At 38.9% G+C, this 21,467-nt stretch overlaps 1 pseudogene; it reads right to left on the bottom strand.

The window, feature by feature from the left end:
* Positions 1-2,744: 2,744 nt before the first annotated feature.
* Positions 2,745-2,855, bottom strand: LOC125473986 (annotated as a pseudogene).
* Between the last annotated feature and the right edge of the window lie 18,612 nt (positions 2,856-21,467).

Below are 21,467 nucleotides of genomic sequence, written 5' to 3'. Positions count from 1 at the left end.
GCCCCAATGAGCCGTGTGTAATGCTATGGTTCAAGAAGAAAACTTGCGGATGGGAAAGGAATGTGGACAGTTTCTGTGTAAGGAAAAAGAATGTAGAATGCAATGGTATGGAGAGGGAGAAATGAGTGAGTATGATGGACGGAAAATGGAGCCCAATAGAGTGTGTGTGATCCCCCAACATTCAGATTGGATCTAGGAGTTGTTTAACTCAGATGGCAGAGCATAAATCAGATGGAATGATGGGTTTCTGAGTGTTGTTCTCACGGCATGGACAAGGTCTGCACAGATGTGGTTTCTTTAATTAAAATGCATGTGCCCTTGCTGCCACAAGTGAGTGGAACCTGCAAAGGTCAATTGGAGCACCAGAAAATGTTTATACAAATCTGAAAATGGGAAGAACACACGGCATGGACAAAGGGATGGGTTGGAATCACATGGAATGATGGGATGAAATGGATTTCTGAAATGATGGCTGCAAGGAGTGGACATGATCTGCAGATATGTGGTTTGTTTAATCCAAATGCATGTGGATTTCTGAAATGTGGAATGGAGAAAGGTGATGGAATGCACGGGCAGATTCTGAATCATGCATGTGAATGCATGTTTTGGTATTAGAGTTGCATAATTTGACTTGGGATCACATGGAAACGCACGGTTAGGTTGTGATCATGCATGTGAATGCATGTTTTGGTGTTGAAACCACATAATCTGATTTCAATGCTTGCTTTGTTTAGAATCACTCAATATGGCCGAATTGCACCATTTAACACTTCACATCATTTCTGGAATGTTTTTACTTCATTTGCTTTCCCTTTGATCTTAGTACACACTTGGCTGCACACTAACACAAAACAATGTAAAACGCAACTAGTTTAATCCAAAACATCACAAAGACGCCAAATAAGGGAGATATAGATGCATGCAAAATATGACTTATCATTAATCCCTTTGGTTTTATGAAAGTTTCTTGTACATTACATGATCTTGATTATGAACCAAAGTTGCACATCACAATTAGGTTCATGATTAGAGACATTTGATCAAATTCACACATCATATGGTTGATCATATCCAAGTGAAACAAACTCAAGAAATAGGTAGATGAATGAGTACAAGCTAACTTGACAAACATGGACTTAGTTAAGCAATGGTGAAACCGAATCCCTAGCTTCATTTCCATTGATACTATCCTATTACATTAGTTGTTGATTCATTTACTTGTGTTTACTTCATTTTCTCATGCTTTCAAGTTACAACAACAAATCTGTCTATTTAGACTAGTTTGATTCATTTCCAAATCTGCCTAGTTTGTTTAGTTTGATTCATTTTATAGAGTTCTTGCAAACAAGTAGTTACATAGGTCCAATTAGTCCCTGTGGATTCGACACCCTTACTTATGCCATTATACTAAATATATTCTAGCATTAGGAAGGAAATATACATCAACAAAAATGGCGCCGTTGCCGGGGACTGATTTCAGTCCCTTGTAATTGCTTATTTGCTTGTTTGCTATTTTGATTAGTGTCAAGATTCATAACTTGTCAAATTGATAACTGGAAGTTGATTTAGGTTGCATACATTTCATGTGTGGAAAAGAATCCCTTAGCCATTCCTTTATCCATTGGTTTACATCAACTTGCTTTACAATCTGATTTCGTTATAATCTGTCCATTTAATTGCATTTCGTCCAAATACAAGTTCTCCCCATATTTGGTTAAGTTTTAGGCTTAGAATCTGTCTTATCTTGTGTTTTGAAGCATTTTGAGTCAAGCTCAAACCTAATTTTCGTCCAAAATTGAGTTTAGTGTCAAAACTGCCCAGTTTGTGTTTTTAGGCAGTTTTGAGAGTTTTTAGCTTGTTTTGAGTCTTGTGAATCTGTTTTGAGTCCTTTGAGTCTTTGTTTTGTCCAAATTAGTTAGAAAGTGTTTTGATTTGTGTTTATAAGTGTTTTGATTCAAGTTTCCATCCAATTTCGTCCAAATTAGTGTAGGTGCTCAAAACTGCCCAGAAAGTGGTTTTTAGGCAATTTTGAGTCTTCTAGTTGCTGTTTTGGGTTTTAGGATTGTTTAAGTGTTCTAAGCGTTTAGTTCCACATCCCTTGAGTCTTTTCAAACGTTTTTAAGTTTATTTTTGTTCTTTTCATTGTTGTTTGCTTCTTGATTTTCATTCACACTTGTGTTACTTTGTTTCAGGTAGTATATGTCAAATAAACTTGTTGAGTTAGGCCAAAGAATTGAAAGATTAAAGGGCCACACTTTGGACAACTTTGTGCCATCAAGTTCATCCCTAATCCGTGAGGAAGAGGAAAGGATTTCACCTAGTTCAACAAGTAAAGGATCTGAGCAATTTGATTGGGAAAGAGAGGAAGAGATGGCGGGCAACCAAGATGAACTTAGAGCTTTGGAGGACTTTGCTCAACCAATCATACCAAATTCACCTTCATGCATCTTGCTGCCCACAGAAGCTAGAAACTATGATCTCAAATCTTCACATTTTCATATGTTTCCCTCATTTTATGGCTTACCTAATGAAGACCCTTTAGCTCATATTAAAGAGTTTTACAATGTTGTGAGTGGTTTACCTTTGCAGGGAGTAAGTGAAGTAAATTTGAGGATGAGAGTGTTTCCTTACACCTTGAAAGATAGGGCCAAGAGTTGGTTGATGACTCTAACACCAGGTTCCCTCACCACATGGGATGCCGTGGCTAAGAAGTTCTTGGAGAAGTTCTTTTCCACTCAAAAGACAGCCACATTAAGGGGACAAATCTTCAACTTCAAACAAGATGATGGAGAACCTTTCAATGAGTGTTGGGAGCGTTTTAAAGGCCTCTTGATACAATGTCCACACCATGGGTTACCTTTTCACTTACAAATGCAAATTTTCTATGATGGATTAACCCAAAATTGTCAATCAACTGTTGATAATGCAGCAGGTGGAGCATTGAAGAAAAAGAATGCTCAAGAGTCATATAACATTTATGAGATGTTGGGGTCTAATGCTCAACACAAAGATTTAAGGGGTAAGAAAGTTGGGGTCTATGAAACAAGTTCTAATCATGAGCTTTTGTTGCAGGTAGCTAACCTAGAAAGGAAGCTTGAATCCGTGCTCAACATGGTGCCAAAAGCTAATGAAGTGTGTGCCATTTGCAACATACCAAGCCATCCTACTCACCAATGTCCATCTAGGGAAGCTTACCCCGAGTATGTTCAAGAACAAGTGAACCTCATGAATTCTTACAACCAAAGACCAAGGAATGATATGTATTCCAATACATATAACCCGAGTTGGAGAGATTGATGCGAGATTTACTTGACACTCAAATTAAACCCTCGTTTGACAATTGTAGTAGGATGGATAAGTGAGGGATCGTTCTAGACCGGGGATTAGGAGGGCTTGCTAAAACCTTCTAAATTGACTTAAAAACATAAAAACACAATATAAAACACTATTTAATGCTCGAAGAAAGCAAAACTAAAAATAAGAAAGATTAAGACTAAGACTTCAACGAAATAGGGGGGAATTGGATTTGGACGAATTTAAACTAAAATGAATACTTGGAAACAAAACAAATTGTAAATATGGATTTGACGGAAATGAATGGATGGGAAGCTAGCTAAGGGTTCTTTCTCTACACATGATATTTATGCATATGAATCAATTTCCAGTTATTCCTTCATTGAATTATGAACGACAATGCCCCAAATTAACCGTGACATCACTAGTTAACCCTCAGATTTTCCTTATATTATTGGATTGGATGGCATCATTCGACAACCCAAAACATTCTCAAAAGTTCCCTACATGTCATCATAATAGAGAAACAATCGAAGATCATTAAGAATAATGAAAACCATAAGCATTGACAAAGCATTTGCAACTATGACATCATGTTACTCATGCTAAGAATTAAACTTAACGCGATCGTGACAAGCGACCTTCACTACTTTCAAGTATAAGTTAGTAACGATTATGTGAAACCTTCTTAAACTTTAGCCACATATTCATGCATGCTAATTAAGTGTCGACCCTCAATCAACAAACACAAATAAGTTAATCATCAAATAGTTAAGCCAATTGCATTCACGAATCAAGAGTTCATAACCGGAATTCATCAATTCATATCACATAAATAATCATGGTATTGAAATCACCCCTAGCCAAAAAGGGTTTAGTTCCTCATAACTTTGAAATCAAAGAAACACCTAAACATTCCAACAACTCAAACTTGAATTGTATGAACGTTTAGGCACTCTTCTCTTCCATTCCTCATATTACAAAACAAAGAGAATTGAATTTAAACATTGAAATCAAAGAAACGCGTAAACATTCCAACAACTCAAACGTGAATTGTATGAACGTTTAGGCCTTCTTCTCTTCGTCTTCGTTGTAGCACAAGGACTAAGGGATGTTGTTGGTGTGTTGAATGGATTGGGGGATTATGGAAATGGAAGAAATGGAGGAGAAAGGGAAGGGAATGGTGCAGAAAATGGAGAGACTCACGGCTAGGGAGAAGATGGAAGTGTTTGTGGTGTGTTGTGTATGAAAAATGAGATGCTCTTGAATGAATGAATGCAAGGGTATTTATAGGAGTAGTGGAGGGAACATATGGCTGTTTGTTTAAGATGCAAGTGGCTAATTAATGATGGAAAATCAGTTAGGAAAACATGTGAAAACTGGAATTGCATGTGAAGGTGTTGGAATGTGCTGAAATGGTGAAGGGGATACACGGCATTGAGAAGCTTTCTTGCTCATTTTCTGAATGCAATGATGAAGAGTTTAATAATTAATGCATGTAGGTGGCTGAAATGATGAAGAATGAGTGGTGGAAATGAAAGGGAAAGCTAGAAGACATGTGAAGATGCTGGAATTGATGAAGGGGATACACGGCAATGTTTGGAATGTGGAGAAAAGGGTGCATGTGGTTGTAATGTTTGTTGGTTAAAGATGCATGTAGATGTATTATACAATGGGAAAGTATGTGATTGAATTAAAGGATGCAAAGTGAATGAATCATGAATCATTGTGGATGAAAGGTGGAAGTGCATGTGTTGAAGACTAGGTTAGTGGGTGGAAATCTGAAAATGGCATATAGGAATGGGAGCTCATGGTTTGAATGTGTAAAGTGTGTGTGAATGCATGTGAAGATGCAATAAATAATGCATGTAGGGTTAGGAAATAATGAAGAAATGCATGTGAGATGTTTGGAAAGGAAATGGGAACCCACGGCAATGAAGTTGTTTTGTGTTGTGAATTATGATGAATGCATGTGAGTTAAAGAGGGAGAATGTGGTGAAATGATGAAGTAGGAAGGTGGAAATGTGAGTGAATGATGTGCATGTGTGAGAATGCATGTGGAATTAAGAGGAGTATGGAAGTGAAATAAATGAATGATATGTTAAGTGATAAGTGAATGATATGTGGTGAGTGATAAGTGAATGGTTTGATAAGTGATAAATGAACTAGTTTAAAGGGCTAGGGTTTAAGTACATAGAATGGGCCTAAAATAGGTTGGTTTGTATGGCATAATGTGTTTGATTGGGCTAGAGGTTTTCCATGGCTCAAAGGATTTGTTTGATTGGGCTAGGCCCTTTGTTTGATGTCCCCAAAGAGCATACAAGGCTTCAATTTCGTCCATCCTCTTTGCTCCATGATTAAGCTATCCAATCCATGCCCAAAAATGCTCCAAATGGCCTCAAAATGCACTTTCTTGCTCCCTAGGCCCTTAGAACCTGAAAACACACAAAAGAAGCATAAAGGACTAAAATAACGAGAGAAACATAACGTAAATGCACGAGAACAAGCCATTTAAGTCGCATGAATATGCTCCTATCAGAGATCATCCCAACTTTTCATGGAAGAATAACAATCCAATCCAAAATTTCCAACCAAAACCTGCCACTACCCTTGAGGATACGGTTAAATTGTTAGCCCAAAACACCTTGCAATTCCAACAGTCCACAAATAGCACTCTCCAACAACATTCAGCCGCCCTAACCAAGAGACACAATTGGGGCAGATTGCAGATGCCTTGAACCAAAGAGAGGTTGGGAAGTTTCCAAGCCAACCCGTGATACTCCAAAGGAACCAAGAGCAAGCCAAAGCAATCACTACACTTAGAAGTGGTAAGGTTATTGATAATAGAGTTGGCAATGAAGTTACTAATGAATATGATCATGTGAATGCAGGTGTTACTCAAGGAGACAATGAGAAACCAAATGAGGAACCAAGCCATGCCACTTCCTCATTTGAAGCACCAAATCTTCACAAGGCCGAGAAACCATACACTCCACCAATACCATTCCCTGGAAGACTTGCCAAGAGCAAGCAGGATAAGTCATTCAAAGAAATTTTTGATATACTAAGCAAAGTGAATGTTAACTTACCTTTGCTTGATGTCATTAGGAACATGCCGGCATATGGGAAGTTCTTCAAGGAGTTAAACAACTACAAAAGGAAGTATGGACCACATGAGAAGGTAGTGGTGTCTGAGAATGTGAGTGCAGTTTTGCAAAGAAAACTTCCACCAAAGCTCAAGGACCCAGGAAGTTTCTCTATCAACATCACCATAGGGGACAAGAAAGTAGAGAAGGCAATGCTTGATTTGGGTGCTAGCATCAACTTAATGCCTTATTCAGTGTACCTTTAACTAGGTTTGGGAGATTTGAAAGCCACCACCATTTCATTACAACTTGCAGACAGATCAGTTAAATATCCAAGAGGTATAGTAGAAGATATTCTAGTTCAAGTTGATAAACTAATCTTGCCTGCAGATTTTGTAGTGTTGGACATGGAAGAAGCTCCTATACATGATCGTGAGTTGCCAATATTGTTTGGGAGACCTTTCATGGCCACGGCCAAGACCATCATTGATGTGCAAAATGGACTCCTCACTATGACAGTGTTAGGAGAGACAGTTCAATTCAAAGTGTTTGAATCTCTTTCTCATCCTTCTTCCTCTCTTGATTGTTATGCCATTGATGTGCTTGATTCACTTGTTTTCTCTAAGTTCTTGCAGGCACAATCTAATGAACCATTACAAACTGTTTTGAGTCAATCTTAAGATGAGTTTGATGAAGAAGATGCACTCATGGAAGAAGTAGCTGCCTTGGAAGCATTAGCACCATATCCTTTGAATGTTTCACCTCTTTTAGAGCCTTTAGAATCATCAATGTCACATCTAACTCCTTCCACTGTTAAGGCACCAAAACTTGAACTTAAACCACTTCCACCACATCTAAAATATGCATATCTAGCTGAATTTGAAACTCTTCCAGTAATCATAGCTTCTGACCTCACCCCAGTTGAAGAAGATAAACTAATTAGGGTGTTAAAAGAGTTCAAATCAGCTTTTGGTTGGTCTATTGCAGATATCAAGGGAATAAGCCCTACCATGTGCATGCATAGGATCCTTTTGGAGGAAGGAGCAAAATCAACCCGTGAGCCACAAAGAAGACTCAATCCACACATGAAGGAAGTTGTTAGGAATGAGGTGTTGAAATTGTTAGATGTGGGGATCATATATCCCATTTCTGATAGCAAATGGGTGAGTGCTATTCAGGTGGTGCCTAAGAAGGTGGGAATCACTGTGATGAGGAATGAAAACAATGAGCTTGTGACCACAAAGCCCACGGCCAGTTGGCGTGTTTGCATCGATTACAGGAAGTTGAATTCTAGCACTAGAAAAGATTACTTTCCTATGCCTTTCATAGATCAAATGCTTGAGAGATTGGCAGGTTACTCACATTATTGTTTTCTGGATGGATACTCAGGTTACAATCAAATTGCAATCGCTCCGGAGGATCAAGAGAAAACAACCTTTACTTGCCCCTTGATAGGAGCATATTCATGCGACTTAAATGGCTTGTTCTCGTACATTTACGTTATGTTTCTTTAGTTAGTTTAGTCCTTTATGCTTCTTTTGTGTGTTTTCAGGATAATAAGACGTGTTTGACGAAAGGATGCATTGTGGAGTGTTTTGGAGCACTATTGGGCTAAGGATGGATATCTTATGCTTGGAGCCCAAGTGTTGGATGAAATTGAAGGCCTTGTATGCACTTGAGGACACAAAACAATGGCCCTAACCCAATTACATTCACCTTGCCTTGGGCTTAACACAAACACCATTCCTTGCCATGCAAGGGGGAGCAATTTGGGTCCATTTCATGTACTTAAACCCTAGCCCAATCCACAATCACTTCAAAGCCATGCAAAACCTTTCAACACCCTTTAATCATTTCCCTTTAAGTTATGATTTTATTTCCTAACCCTACATGCATTATTTATTAGCATCTTCACATGCATTCACACACACTTCACACAAACAAACAACTCAAAACCGTGAGCTCCCATTCCCTTTTGCCATTTTCAGATTTCCACCCACTAACCTAGTCATCAACACATGCATTCCCTTCACATTCACCCACATGCACTCCCACTCTTTAATCATATGCACTCCCATCATAATTCCACCACCAATTCAGCCACAAAACATTATCATTGCACCACATTCAACCACTCCACATCCCTCACCAAGAAATCATTCAACACATGCATCCATAATCATTTCTCCAACCTTTGCCGTGACCTTCATTCCCATTTCCAACATCTTCACATGCATTTCCAGCTTTCACATGTCTTCACATTCATTTCCAAACAAGCATTCCTTCTTTAATTCACATGCATTCACATTCATTCACCATTAGCTTAATTTATCATGCAAACACATTTATTTCCAGCACCAAACACCATCCTTGCCGTGAGTTCCCTACCTTTTCAGCATTCCATTTCATCATTTCACCAACAATTCAGCCACATTCCACATGCATAACCAATCTAGTGTCACTCCCATTCATTCCCTTTAATCATTCAGCCACCATCATACATTTATTCTCTTCCCAAACACATACACAACCTGCCATCATTCCAGAAAACCATCCATGCCGTGGGTTCCCTTTCATTTCTGTCAAAGTACATGCACTTCCACCCTTTAATCACATGCACAAATCAGCCACATGCATCTCCCATCACCATTTCAGATTTCCACCAACCTCCTAGCTATTATGTTCCCCCCATTTCACCTATAAATAAGCATCCAACACTCCTCAAAATTCATTCACTCTTCCATACACATTTCAGTCACAAACACCAAGCAACAAACCCCTTGTTGCCGTGTATCTCCCTTACAATCCAAACACCATTCCAACACTTCACAACACCACTCCTCTACCATTTCCATAATCCCCCAAACCTCACCTTAGACCTTGTGCTACAACAACGAGGAAGAGAAGAGGACCTAAACGTTCATACAATTCAAGTTTGAGTTGTTGGAATGTTTAGGTGATTCTTTGATTTCAACGTAATGAGGAACTAAAACCCCCTTTAGCTAGGGGGTGATTCGAAATAAATGTTTATGCTTGCATTTTGATTTGATTACTTCTAATTGCGTTTCATAAGTTGTGGTTCAATTTGTTTAACCGTTTGATTGATAACTTATTTATGTATGTTTATTGAGAGTGTACACTTAATTTTCATGCATGAATATGACCCTAGAATATAAGTGAGTTTCACCTAATAGTTACGAACTTATATTCACAAGTAGTGGAGGTTGCTTATAAACAATCGCGTTAAATGAATTCTTGGCATAAGTTTCATGCGTATTCCATAGTAACGAATGCCTCGTCAACACTTAAAGTTTTCATGATGCTTAATGATTTTTGATTGTATCTTTATTGTGCTTTTCACGTAAAGGACTTTTGGAGAATGTTGTGAATTGCGTTGCGCTAACCCATCCAATTCATTAACTTAAGGAAAACTTGACGGTTAATTTAAGCGGACCTAATTGACCCGGGGCGTTGAGAATTAATGATTTGTTGAAATGCAATTGGAAATCTTTTTATTATGCAAGTGTAACATGTATGGAGATGAACCCCTTAGCTATTCTATCATCCATTCATTCCATTTCATAAATTCCATATTTACATTCTGTTTTAATTTGTTCATTTAATTTAATTTCGTATAAACTTAAATCCCCCTTTACTTTAATGTCAATTTAGTTAGAAATCATTTTAGTTTGTGTTTTTAAAAGCATTTTGAGTCTTTGGTTTGTCTTAGTGTTTTAAAGATTAGTTTTGCATTCTTTGAGTCTAGTATAGTGTTTTATATTGTTTTTACGTTTTTGAGTCAGTTTCCAAGAGATTAACAATCCCTCCTAATCCCCGGTCCAGAACGATCCCTACTTATACATTTACTACAACTTGACGAAAAGAGGGTTTAATTTGTGCGCGTATAAATCTCGTATCACCCCTTTGGCACATTTGCATACCGGAGAATGCCTTTTGGACTTTGCAATGCTCCAGCAACATTCCAAAGATGCATGTTGGCCATCTTTTCTGACATGGTAGAAAGATTCATTGAGGTATTTATGGATGATTTCTCAGTATTTGGTTCCTCTTTTGATGAATGTCTTAACCATCTCTCTTTAGTACTTCAAAGATGTCAGGAAACAAATTTGGTTCTCAATTGGGAAAAGTGCCAATTTATGGTGAAACAAGGAATTGTTTTGGGACATGTAATCTCTAGCAAAGGAATGGAGGTAGACAAAGCCAAAATTGACGTCATCACCAATATGGTAGCCCCCACCACTGTGAAGGGAGTAAGAAGTTTTTTGGGCCATGCGGGTTTTTATCGTCGTTTCATTAAGAACTTTTCAATGATCACTCGTCCATTATGCAATCTGTTAGCTAAAGATGTTGCATTTCATTTTGATAAGGCTTGTATGGATGCATTCAATACTTTGAAATATGAACTAACCTCAGCCCCTATTATTATGGCACCAGATTGGTCGTTACCTTTTGAATTAATGTGTGATGCCTCTGATTATGCTGTTGGTGCAGTTTTAGGGCAAAGGGTGAACAAGCTTCCACATGTGATCTACTATGCAAGCCGGACTCTGCATGATGCTCAACTTAACTATTCCACAACTGAAAAGGAGTTGCTTGCTGTTGTTTTTGCCTTAGAAAAGTTTAGGTCATATCTTGTGGGATCTAAAGTTATTGTGTTTTCTGATCATGCAGCTATTAGGTATTTGATGACAAAGAAGGATGCTAAACCACGCTTGATTAGATGGATACTCTTACTACAAGAGTTTGACTTGGAAATTCGAGATAAGTGATAGAAGCATATTTATGCGCCTTAGTTAGCTAGTTCTTATGCATTTATGTTGTGTTTTCTTACTTAATTTAGTGTTTAAAGTCATTTTCGTGTGTTTATAGGTTCATATGGCTAAGGATGCAAAAGGATGCCTTTCGGAGCCTTTTGGAGCAAATTAGAGATTGGAATGGATTGCATATGCTTAAAGCCAAGTAGATGGACGAAATTGAAGACCAAAGGAATGAAAATGAAGAACAAAGAGTTCACATTCATCACCAACACAACCATGCATCCACACATTCTTTCTCCATCATTGCCGTGCAAAACACCATCATTGCAGCCACATGCACATTCCACTTCATCATTTCAGATTTCCACCATCAACAAAGAACCATTCATTAATCATTTACACTTTAATCATTCAACCACATTCACACATCACCCATTCACCTTTGTGCCATGCTTCTACCTTTGTTCAAGCCCTTCCACATAACCTGCCTTCATTCATTCAGAAAATGCATTCCTTGCCGTGGCTAACATGCACTTGTTCCCCTTTCATCATTCCCTTTTATTCTTTCATCATTCCATCCACTCATTCATCAAACCACTCCCATCCATTTCATCATTGCAAACATTCAAACAAACACCACACAATGCCGTGGCTCCTATCCCATTTCCAGATTTCCCCTTTGCATTTCCCCTTCATAAATCAGCCACATGCACTTTAATCATTCAATCTCCAACCTTTCACATGCATTCCATCTTTTAATTTAATCACATGCACATTCACCTTGCCTTTGCAGAAAATCCACTTCATAACACATGCATCTTGGCAGATTTCACATGCACTCATGCACATTCACCTTAATCATTCACATAGCTTTAATCCACATCCATTTCCACCTAGATTTCCACCTCACAACCACCAGAAATCAACCAAAACCGTGCATTCCCTTTCATTTCTGTCAAAGCACATGCATTTCCACCCTTTAATCACATGCACAAACAGCCACATGCATCTCCCATCACCATTTCAGCTTTCCACCTAATTCCTAGTCATCATGTTCCCCCCATTTCACCTATAAATAAGCATGCATTGCAGCCACAAACAACACACTCTTCCATTTCAGAAAACCATCTCTCATACACATTCATTCACGCCAGAAATTCCTCCCCTCTCTCTAGCACTACCATACTTCACCATTCTTCATATTTTCTGCCCAAAAACACTCCTTACCTTCCCCTACATCCATCCCTACCCTAAACACATCATTCTACATCATCCATAACCCCCAAAACTCACCAAAACCCCTTGTGCCGCAGCAACTAGAGGAGAAGAGGCCTAAACGTTCATACAATTCAAGATTGAGTTGTTGGAATTTTTAGGTGTACTTCGATTCTTGTTTTCAATGTTTACTTTGTTATTACTCTCTAAGTTTGTTGTAATCATGAGTGGCTAAACCCCTAATTAGTTAGGGGAAAGTTTGAAGCCATGAACATGTTTGAAATATGAATTGATTTCTTCCAATTGTGATTTGTTAAGTTGTGATTGTAATTCAATTATCATGTTTATTAAAAACTTGTTTTTGTATGTTGATTAGGGATGCATACTTAGTCTTCATGCATAAACTCGATGCTAGTTTATAAACGAGTTTCACCTAATCGTCACAAGTTTATAAACATGAGTAGTGAAGGTTGCTAGTCACAACCGCGTTAATTGAATTCTTGGCAAAAGTATCATGCATTCATAGTTACAATTGCCTCGTCAACACTTATAATTCTCATAGAGCATAATGATCTCTCATTGTATCTCTTCTATGCATTCATGTTGAGAACCATTGGAGAATGATTTGAATTGTCGCATGCATCATCCAATTCAATAACATAAGGAAAATTTGAGAGTTAATTAGTGCATCACGGTTAACTTGGGGTGTTGAGCATCATAGATAATGAAAAGCAATTGGAGAATCGATTCATATATAAATGTGTCATGTGTGGAGAATGGACCTCTAACTAATCCATCCATCATCTTGTTTCTCAAATCCGTTTATACAATCTGCCTAGTTTATTAACTTGTTTTATTTAATTTAACTTTGTCAAAACCTTAATCCCCCTTTACTCTAATGTCCAATTTAGTTAGAAATCAATTTAGTTTGTGCTTTTAAGTGTTTTGATTCATTTTATTTCCCAATTTCGTCCAGATTCACCAAAGTGCTCAAAACTGCCCAGAAAGTGATTTTAAGGCAGTTTTGAGTGTTTTGGGTGATGTTTGAGTCTTTTGGTTTGTTTTAATGTTTTAAGTGTTTAGTTTTACATTCTTTGAGTTAGTTTAGTATTTTATATTGTGTTTTTACGTTCTTGAGTCAAGTTATTACTTAATTTCGTCCAAATTTGTGTTTGTGCTCAAATCTGCCCAGAAAGTGGTTTTTAGGCAGATTTGAGTGTGTTTGTGTTGTTTTGAGTCTTTTGAGTCAATTTCACATTGATTAGCATCCCTAGTTAATCCCCGGTCTAGAACGATCCCTATTTGCTCATTTACTACAATTGTCATCCATAGGGTTAATTTGTGTGTTTAACTATTTTCGCATCAAATTTTGGCGCCGTTGCCGGGGATTAGCAAAATTGCTAATCCCTTGTGTTTTTGCCGTATGTTTTTAGTGTAATTTACCTAGTTTTCTCATTTTGTTTTGTTTTCTTGGTTTAGGTACTAGTGCATGACGCGGAGTTCTCAAACTGTGCATGCACATATCTTGGACTTTAACGACGATTTTGAACGTGATTTGAGAAGAAAGAGGAGGCATCCCGAACCTAGTGAACCTAGTTCAAGTTCAGAGGCCGAATCTGAGTTTGAAAGTGTGGAAGAAGAAGTTATGGCAGCAGACAATCGGACCATTAAAGAGCTTTCGGCCTCGGGGTTGGCCAATGCCGCACCATTATGCATTCAATACCCCGTGGCTGCCCAAGGCAAGACCGATGAATTCGAGTTGAAGTCAAGCTTGTTGCACCACATTCCGAAATACCATGGGCTTTCCATGGAAGATCCCAACAAGCATCTCAAGGAGTTCGAGGTTGTTTGTTCGAGCATGACACCCATAAATGTCGATGGGAACATTCTAATGATGAAAGCTTTTCCATTCTCTCTTGTGGAAAAGGCTAAGGATTGGCTTTATGAATTGGCACCCGGGACCGTTACTTCTTGGGAGAGCATGAAGAGAGCGTTCTTGGAGAAGTTCTTCCCTACTTCAAGAGTCATTCTCTTGAGGAAGAAAATTAGCGGAATCCAACAAAGTCAAGGAGAATCTTTTCCGGCATACTACGAGCGTTTTAAAGCCCTTGTTGCATCGTGTCCTCAACATCAAATGAAGGAGGAGCTTCTCCTTCAATATTTCTATGAGGGCCTTCTTCCCATTGAAAGGCAAATGCTCGATGCTTCGGCGGGAGGTGCATTGGTGGACAAAACTCCTATGTCGGCCAAGACCCTAATTGCAAACCGTGCTCTAAATGCACAACAATATGAAGGACTTGGGCAAAGGGACCCCCCACGGCAACACTTGAATGAGGTAAGTTCTCAATCCGATATTCAATCTCAGATAGCTAATCTTACTTCTATTGTGTCTCAGATGGCCGAAGGAATGAAGATACAAGGACCGATTGTATGTGGTGTATGTTCTATCCAAGGACACCCTTCGGAAAAATGCCCTCAATTGATTGAGAATGGGGGATGGGAGAGTGCAAATGCCATGGGATTTCCGAACCACAATCAACCAAGGAATGATCCATATTCCAACACATACAATCCGGGTTGGAGAGACCATCCAAACTTCAAGTGGAGGGAACCTCAACAACCTCAACAACAAGGAGGCTTTAGACAACAACCCCCGGGGTTCTACACCAAGCCATTCGGCCCCAATCCAAACCAAGCACAACCTGCCCAAAACAATCAAGGTACGTCGTTGGGCAATGAAACACTTCTTAAATTACTTACCAATTTGTCTCAGGGGCAAGAGGATCAAACCAAAGCCATGCAAAACCAAGACAAAAGGGTGGATCACTTGGAGAAACAAATTGGGCAGATTGCGGAATTTGTAGGACAATTCCGAGACAAAGGCAAGCTCCCTAGCTCAACCGTTGTCAATCCAAGGGGAGGATTCGAATCTGCCAAGGCAATCATGTTGAGAAGTGGTAAGGAGGTCGAAACCACCCCAAGCACGTCCAAAACAAGTCAAGAAGAGGACGTGTTGCTGCAAGAAGAGGAGGAACAAGGAATAAAGGCCACGGCAAGGGTGAAAGAATCTTTGCCGCAGCCCCCTATTGTGCCAAAACCGTCCAATATGCCTAAGGTAAGTCCAAATTCGACTTTGTCAAGTTCCATTCCACTAAACGTGCCCTTTCCTAGCAGGTTTAGGCAATCAAAGAAGGAGGAGAGTGAAAAGGACATTTTGGAAACCTTTAGGAAAGTTCAAGTTAACATTCCGCTCCTTGATGCAATCAAGCAAGTCCCTAAGTATGCCAAGTTCTTAAAAGAGCTTTGCACAACGAGGAAGAGGATTTCAAACAAGGAGGTGGTCCAGGTAAGTGAAAATGTCTCTGCTGTGTTACAAAGGAAATTACCCCCTAAATGCAAAGATCCGGGTAGTTTTACAATTCCGTGCGTTATTGGTAATACTAAGTTTGAACAATGCATGTTAGACTTAGGGGCTTCGATTAATGTTATGCCATACTCTATTTATGCATCTATGAACTTAGGTGAGCTTAAAAATGATGGTGTGATAATTCAATTAGCCGATCGTTCTAATGCATATCCAAAGGGTGTTTTGGAAGATGTTTTGGTACAGGTTGATAACTTGATTTTTCCAGCGGATTTCTACGTGCTTGACATGGAGGATTCACCCCATTCCACCCCATTACCGATTCTATTAGGGAGGCCCTTCATGAAAACAGCCCGCACCAAGATAGATGTGTTTAAAGGAACTTTAACGATGGAATTTGATGGGGAAGTCATTGATTTCAATCTTTCTGAAAGTATTAAATTTCCTAAGGACGATCATTCTTGCTTTTCTATTGATATAATTGATGATTTGGCGCAGGAATTTCTCGATTCTTTGGAGAGGGATACACTTGAAACAACAATTGCACAAGGAATTGGGCAAAAATCTGGTTTTGCCGTGCCTAGAAGTGAAGATGAGGCCGAGATGGTTGCTGCACTTGAGTCATTGCCACAACACTTTGGTAAGCCTCCAAAACCGAGTCCAATTCCTGTTTCGACTAACAAGTTGTTACCTTCAGTGATTCAGGCACCCATTCTTGAGCTTAAACCATTGCCGGATCATTTGAAGTATGTCTATTTGGAAGACAATGAGACGTTGCCTGTCATAGTTTCCTTATCCCTCACAGCAATGGAGGAGGAGAAATTGATTCGGGTGTTGAAAGAGCATAAGACGGCCATAGGATGGACCTTGGCCGACATAAAGGGTATTAGTCCTACAACTTGCATGCATCGCATACTTTTAGAGGAGGGGGCTAAACCAACCAGAGAGGCTCAACGCCGGCTCAACCCTCCAATGATGGAAGTTGTGAAAAAGGAGATTATCAAGCTTCTAGATTGTGGGGTGATCTATCCTATCTCGGATAGCCGTTGGGTTTCACCGGTTCAAGTTGTGCCAAAGAAATCCGGAGTGACTGTGGTGAAGAATGAAGAAGATGAACTTGTGCCTACACGCATTCAAACCGGTTGGAGGGTGTGCATTGACTATAGAAAGCTAAATGCCGCAACAAGGAAAGATCACTTCCCTTTGCCATTCATTGATCAAATGCTTGAAAGGTTAGCCGGTCATTCTTTTTATTGCTTTCTTGATGGTTATTCGGGTTATAATCAAATTGTCATAACGCCGGATGATCAAGAAAAGACCACCTTTACTTGTCCATTTGGTACTTTTGCATATCGTCGTATGCCATTTGGTTTATGCAATGCACCGGCCACTTTCCAACGATGCATGGTAAGTATCTTCTCTGATTATGTTGAAAAGATAATTGAAGTATTTATGGACGATTTTAGTGTGTTTGGAGACTCATTTGATGCTTGTTTGCATAATCTCACTTTAATCTTGAAAAGATGCATGGAAACTAACCTTGTTTTGAATTGGGAAAAATGTCATTTTATGGTTAAACAAGGTATAGTTTTGGGTCATATCATCTCTGAAAAAGGAATTGAAGTTGATAAGTCTAAAATAGATCTTGTACGTCACTTACCCTCTCCTACGTCGGTTAGAGAGGTCCGTTCTTTTCTTGGCCATGCAGGATTCTATCGACGATTTATCAAGGACTTTTCCAAGATTGCACAACCCCTATGCCGCCTACTCCAAAAGGATGTGTCTTTTGAGTTCAACGAGGCGTGTGAGAAGGCATTCAAGCATCTAAAAGACTTACTCACCACGACACCCATCATAACTCCCCCGGATTGGTCCATTCCCTTTGAATTGATGTGTGATGCATCGGATTATGCACTTGGGGCTGTTTTGGGTCAAAGGAAAAATAAACAGCCACATGTTATTTATTATGCTTCACGCACTTTAAATGATGCTCAATTGAATTATTCTACAACCGAAAAAGAACTCTTGGCGGTTGTATTTGCTTTAGATAAGTTTAGATCATATCTTCTTGGTACTAAAGTAATTGTTTTCACTGACCATGCAGCCTTGAAGTATCTTCTCACCAAAAAGGAGGCTAAGCCAAGACTCATTCGTTGGATGCTCCTACTTCAAGAGTTCGATCTTGAAATCCGAGACAAGAAAGGGTGTGAAAACGTGGTGGCTGACCACCTAAGTAGAATGGTGCGTGAGGAAGAGTCCACCCCCATTTTAGAAACGTTTCCGGATGAGCAACTTCTGTCCATTGAGGTAGGAACCCCTTGGTATGCCGATTTGGTCAATTTCTTGGTGTCTAAGCAAGTTCCTAGTACCCTAAACAAGTTCCAACGTGATAAACTTGTTCATGATGCACGTTTTTATGTTTGGGATGATCCATATTTATGGAAATTCTGCCCAGATCAGATTATGCGTAGATGTGTGCCCGAATCTGAATTTAATTCCATTCTTACATTCTGCCATACTTATGCATGTGGGGGACATTTTGGCACCCAAAGGACAGCCCTAAAGGTGTTACAATCTGGATTTTATTGGCCTAATCTCTTTAAAGATGCTAAAATGTTTTGTTTAACATGCGATAAGTGTCAAAGAACAGGTAACATAGGGCCTAAGGACCAAATGCCACAACAATCTCTCTCATTTGTGGAAATTTTTGATGTGTGGGGTATTGATTTCATGGGCCCCTTCCCTCCATCTTTTGGTTTCACTTATATCTTGCTAGCTGTCGATTATGTTTCCAAATGGGTGGAAGCCAAAGCCACCCGTACTAACGATTCTAAGGTTGTTGCAGATTTTGTGAAATCTAATATTTTTGCTAGGTTTGGGATGCCACGAGTTTTAATTAGTGATGGGGGTTCTCACTTTCGTAACCGCACCATTGAAGCTTTGCTCAAGAAGTACAACGTTACTCATAAGGTTTCCACACCTTATCACCCTCAAACCAATGGGCAAGCGGAGGTTTCAAATAGGGAGATCAAACAAGTCCTAGAGAAAACCGTGGGACCCTCAAGAAGAGATTGGAGTTTGCGCTTGGACGATGCATTGTGGGCCTATCGTACGGCTTACAAAACTCCCCTTGGCATGTCACCTTTTCGGCTTATATATGGTAAGCCATGTCATTTGCCCGTTGAGTTAGAGCACAAGGCACATTGGGCTGTGAAAACCTTCAATTTGGACATAGACGCTGCTGGAGTTCATAGGAAGCTCCAATTAGATGAACTTGAGGAGATTAGGAACGAGGCTTACGAGAATGCTCGCATCTACAAGGACAAGACGAAGGCTTATCATGATAAGATGCTTCGTACCAAAACGTTCTCCAAGGGGCAGAAAGTGTTGCTTTTTGATTCAAGACTTCGGTTATTCCCTGGTAAGTTACGTTCTAAATGGATTGGACCTCTTGTTGTTACTAATGTTTTTCCTCATGGTGCAGTCCAAGTCCAAAGCTTAAAAAGTGGCCACGAGTTCAAGGTGAACGGACATAGATTGAAGCCATACTATGAGAACTTTGTGGAGCATGTCGTGGAGGAGACCCCACTCCATGCCGTGGGCTCCAATGGAGCATGAACGTGTCTTCGTCCGGCTGCAAGACGTTAAAGAAAGCGCTACTTGGGAGGCAACCCATGCAATTCAACAAAGGAAGTGATGCGTGATTTATACGCACACAAATTAAACCCTCTTTTATCAATTGTAGTAAGTATGCAAGTAGGGATCGTTCTGGACCGGGGATTAGGAGGGATTGTTAATCACTTGGATTTGACTCAAAAACGTAAAATAAATTTTAAAACACTATACTAGACTCAAAGAATTGCAAAACTAAACTTTAAAACACTCAAACAAACCAAAAGACTCAAACAGTACCCAAAGCACTTATAAACACAAACTAAATGTATTTCTAATTAATCTAACACTTTAAAATAAATGGGGGATTGGTTTTGGATGAATTTAAACTAAAACAGAAACTTGGAATTAAAACAGATTCTAAAAAAAAAAAAACGAAATTAATGAAATAGAATGATGAAAAACTAGTTAGAGGGTTCCTTATCCACACATGAACATAAGCATATAATTTGACTCCCAGTTATGACTTCAACAAACGATGAATGACAATGCTCCAAGTTAATTAGGTCCGCTTAAATTAACCTTCAGATTTCCCTAGATTCATTGGATTGAATGGGATACGCATTACAACCAAATTATTCCTAATCAAAGTCTCTCACATGGAATACGCATGATAGAGACATTCAACAAAGATCATTAAGTTCAACGGAAATCATAAACATTGACTAGGCATTCATAACTATGGAATACGCATGTTAATCCAGCCTAGGGTTTACTAAACACAATCGTGACTAGCGATTTTTACTACTCATGAATATAAGTTCATAACGATTAGGTGAAATTCCCTTATATCCTAGCATCAAGTCTTAGGCATGCAAATTAAGTGTCGACCCTCAACCCACATACATAAACAAGTTCTTAATCAAAACAGAAAAGTAACCCACATCTAAAGTTCATGAATTCATAACTGGAGTAAATCAAATCATAACCAACATATGTCCATGGCTTCAAATTCGCCTCTAACTAAAAAGAAATTAGTTTCACATGTTTAACATAATTGAATAACAAGTTAAATTAAACATGAAAACAGAAACAAGAAAAGAAAGAACAAATGGATGGAAAGTTAGCTACGGGGTTCATCTCCACATATGTTATACTTGCATAATAAAACGATTTCCAATTGCATTTCAACAAATCATTAATTCTCAACGCCCCGGGTCAATTAGGTCCGCTTAAATTAACCGTCAAGTTTTCCTTAAGTTAATGAATTGGATGGGTTAGCGCAACGCAATTCACCACATTCTCCAAAAGTCCTTTACGTGAACAGCACAATAAAGATACAATCAAAGATCATTAAGCATTATGAAAACTATAAGTGTTGACGAGGCATTCGTTACTATGATGAGCATGAAACTCGTGCCAAGAATTCATTTAACGCGATTGTTTATAAGCAACCTCCACTACTTGTGAATATAAGTTCATAACGATTAGGTGAAATTCACTTATATTCTAGCGTCATATTTATGCATGAAAATTAAGCGCGCATTCTTAATAAACATTCATAAATAAGTTATCAATCAAACAGTTAAACAAATTGAACCACAACTTATGAAACGCAATTAGAATTAATCAAATCAAAATGCAAGCATAAACATATATTTCGAATCACCCCCTAGCTAAAGGGGGTTTAGTTCCTCATATCTTTGAAATCAAAGAAACACCTAAACATTCCAACAACTCAAAATTTGAATTGTATGAACGTTTAGGCACTCTTCTCTTCCTCGTTGTTGTAGCACAAGGTTTAAGGATAGGTTGGTTGATGGGATGGAAGTGTGGAATGGAGTGGAAATGGAGAAAATGGAGAAGGGGAAATGTTTGTGTATTACAATGGAAAAATGAGATTATGGTGCGGATTCCTCTCCCCTTAAACATGAATGAGTGATAGGTATATATAGGTGGAAGTGCATGGATTGATGAAGATTAGTGGGAGATAATGGCAATGCATGGATAATGGATAATGAGAAGTGGACGATTAATGGGAAGTGGAGAGATGGTTTGCACGGTTTTGGGTGGATTAAATGGATGGCTATGGATTAAAGGGAATTAAGGGGTGGTGCG

The sequence above is a fragment of a genome, unplaced genomic scaffold (genome assembly GCF_019419815.1).
Source record: "Pyrus x bretschneideri cultivar Hongxiangsu unplaced genomic scaffold, Pyrus_bretschneideri_v1 Contig112, whole genome shotgun sequence".
In the NCBI taxonomy this organism is placed as follows: Eukaryota; Viridiplantae; Streptophyta; class Magnoliopsida; order Rosales; family Rosaceae; genus Pyrus; species Pyrus x bretschneideri.
This window is presented reverse-complemented; position numbering and strand designations above follow the sequence as displayed.